Raw genomic sequence first — 3,717 nt, 5'->3', positions numbered from 1 at the left:
GGCTAAGCCAGGAGAATCTCCTGAACCCAGGAGGCAGAGGTTACAGTGAGCCGAGATTGTGCTGCTGCACTCCAGCCTGGGCAACAGTGAGACTGTGTCTCAAAAAAAAAAACTTAAAAAATGATAGTGTGGCTCTTCTGGTAAAGCTTTTTATACTTAACAAAAATCATCACATCAAACTACCAAAACACATTCCTTCATAAACAGGATTATCGGGGTTTTCTAAACCTGGGATAGAAAAGTTTACTGGATGTTGAGGAAAGGAAATATTTTCATTTAAAAAAATTAGTATTTGTAATTTGTTGTTACCTTAACTAAGATTTCATTCTGTACCTGTATTTGCACTTTTCTTGAGACTTAGAGCTCTCAAGTGAAGATTAGCAAGTTTAAACTGGGGAAGAACAGACTACACACTGGCACCGATACTGAGATGGAATGAGATGTGGAGCAGGGCCCTGCAGACAGCACAGAGCGATGGGCCGGAGCTGAGAGTGTCTGCAATGCAGGGGAGCAGAACTGGCCGTCAGGTGGTCCTGTGTAGGACCGAGATGGCCAGGCCTGTCTACCCCTCATTCTGTCACTGGCTGAAGGTCCCTGGGAAGAGTGTGTGTCTGCAGCGGAGGGGCTGAGGGGTTGGCAGTCCCACGTGGAGGGCTCTGGACGTCACATCATGTCAGCTACCTTCATCAAGTGCCACTTGAGTTTTCTGAGTGAAAAGACATCTTTACAGTGAATCTGACCGAGAGCTGTCACTCGTGTGTCTGGAGAAGCTGGCGCTGTGCGGCACATTGCCCTATCGTATGTGTAAAATGGATTGGGTCTCACTCCATTTTTCTTATGGCTCTATTTGACCTTCTAAAGACCTTTTTTTAAAATTGTAAGTGGTTTTCCAGACAGGCATGTAAGAAGCCTGTACGTTGTGATTCCCATCTTCCCAAGAAGAAAAACAAAAATTAACATGACATTGGAAATACCTATTTTCTAGGAATGCATTTGGTACAATATATACAATTCCTTTATGAAGAAAACCACAAAGCATTACTCAGAGATTAAAGACCAAAATAGGCTCACATCTGTAATCCTAGCACTTTGGGAGGTCGAGGCGGGTAGGTCACCTGAGGTCAGAAGTTCAAGACCGGCCTGGCCAACATGGTGAAACCCCATCTCTATTAAAATACAAAAGTTAGCCAGGCATGGTGGCAGGCACCTGTAATCCCAGCTCCTTGGGAGGCTGAGGCAGGAGAACCGCTTGAACCTGGGAGACGGAGGTTGCAATGAGCCGAGATTGCACCATTTCACTCCAGCCTGGGCAAGTGAAACTTGGTCTCAAAAAAAAAAACACCGGGCTGGGTGCGATGGTTCACACCTGTAATTCCAGCCCTTTGGGAGGCCGAGACGGGCAGCTCACAAGGTCAAGAGATCGAGACCATCCTGGCTAACATGGTGAAACCCCATCTCTACTAAAAATACCAAAAAAATTAGCCATATATGGTTATATGAAGGACCTAGAGTAGCCAGAGTAATCTGGAAGGACAGGAGCAATGTCAGAGGACTTACATTATCTGACTTCAAGGCTTTTTTTTTCTTTTTTTTTTTTTTGAGATGGAGTCTCGCTCTGTCGCCCAGGCTGGAGGGCACTGGCGGGATCTCGGCTCACTGCAAGCTCCGCCTCCCGGGTTCACACCATTCTCCTACCTCAGCCTCCCTAGTAGCTGGGACTACAGGCACCCGCCACCGCGCCCAGCTAATTTTTTGTATTTAATAGAGACAGGGTTTCACTGCGTTAGCCAGGATGGTCTCGATTCTCCTGACCTCGTGATCCACCCACCTCAGCCTCCCCAAGTGCTGGGATTACAGGCGTGAGCCCACCACGCCTGGCGATTTCAAGGCTTTTTAAAGCTAGAGTAATCAATATAGTATGGTACTGGCAAAACGATACACAAATAGATCAATGAAGCAGAATAGAGTCCAGAAATACACGGTCAATTGAGGTTTTTCTTTTTACTAAGACACCAAAAAATGTACTGGAGAAAGGAAAATGTTTAAATAACTAGTGCTGGAACTAGATAACTGTAAAAGAAAAGTGAACTTTTACCTCATACCATAAACAATAATTAATTTGACATGCACCATGGACTTCAATGTGAAAGCTGGGGCCGGGCACGGTGGCTCACACCTGTAATCCTAGCACTTTGGAAGGCCAAGGTGGGCAGATCTCCTGAGGTCAGGAGTTCGAAACCAGCCTGGCCAACGTGGCGAAACCCCATGTCTACTAAAAATACAAAATTAGCCGGGAGTATGCCTGTAATCCCAGCTATTCGGGGAGGCTGAGACAGGAGAATCACTTGAACCCAGGAGGTGGAGGTTGCAGTGAGCCAAGATCACACCACTGCTCTCCAGTCTGGGCAACAAGAGTGAGATTGTTTTTTAAAAAAAAAAAAAAAAGGGCCAGACACAGTGACTCATGCCTGTAATCCCAGCACTTTGGGAAGCCGAGGCAGGTAGATCATGAGGTCTGGAGTTCAAGACCAGCCTGGCCAACGTGGTGAAACATCTCTACTAAAAACAAAAATTAGCCGGGTGTGGTGGCGCACACCTGTAATCCCAGCTACTCAGGAGGCTGACACAAGAGAATTGCTTGAACCTGAGTGGCGGAGCTTGCAATGAGCCAAGATCGTGCCACTGCGCTCCAGCCTGGGCGACAGAGTGAGACTCTGTCTCAGAAAAAAGAAAAAGAAAAAAATATATATGAAAGCTGGAACTGGAAACAACAGAATGTGGAAGTTAGAACTAGAAAGCTTCTAGAAGCAAACATGGGAAAGTAACACCACAAACTTGGGGTAGGCAAAGATTTCTTACATAAATTCAAAAAAGGGGCCGAGCACGGTGGCTCACGCCTGTAATCCCAACACTTTGGGAGGCCAAGGTGGATGGATCACCTGAGGTCAAGAGTTCCAGACCAGCATGACCACTATGGGGAAACCCTGTCTCTACTAAAAATACAAAAATCAGCCAGGTGTGGTGGCACACACCTGTAGTCACAGCTACTCAGGAGGCTGAGACAGGAGAATCGCTTGAACCCAGGAGGCAGAGGTTGCAGTGAGCCGAGATCACGCCACTGCATTCCAGCCTGGGTAACAGAGCAAGACTCCATCTCAAAAAAAAAGAAATATTGGTGAATTAGACATCACCAAAAAACATTGCTAGGAAGATGGTCATACAGGCCATACACTGGGAGAGAACATTTCCCCTGGCCCTTTTCAGGAACCATGTCATGCCCAGAGGCAACCACTGTGGCCCAGGGTATCCAGCAGTAACCATGTTCAGAGTGTATGAAGGCATTTAAAATTAGTAAGACAAGCTTTTTTTTTTTTTCATTGATGCAAGATCTTGCTCAACTGTTGCCCAGGCTGGAGTGCAGTGACACAGTCTTGGCTCACTGAAGCCTCGACCTCCCGGGCTCAAGCACTCCTCCCCTCAGCCTCCTGAGTAGTTGAGACTACAGGTATGCACCACCATACATGGCCAATCTCTCTTTTTTTTTTTTTTTTTTTTAAGAGATGGGTTTTCAGCCAGGTGCAGTGGCTCATGCCTGTAATCCTAGCACTTTGGGAGGCCGAGGCAGGCAGATCACGAGGTCAGGAGATCGAGACCATCCTGGCTAACACGGTGAAACCCCATCTCTACTAAAAAATACAAAAAACTAGCCGGGCGAGG

The sequence above is a fragment of the Mandrillus leucophaeus genome, unplaced genomic scaffold (genome assembly GCF_000951045.1).
Source record: "Mandrillus leucophaeus isolate KB7577 unplaced genomic scaffold, Mleu.le_1.0 Scaffold227, whole genome shotgun sequence".
Taxonomy (NCBI): Eukaryota; Metazoa; Chordata; class Mammalia; order Primates; family Cercopithecidae; genus Mandrillus; species Mandrillus leucophaeus.
The sequence above is the reverse complement of the archived record's forward strand: the minus strand, read 5'-3'. Positions refer to the sequence as shown.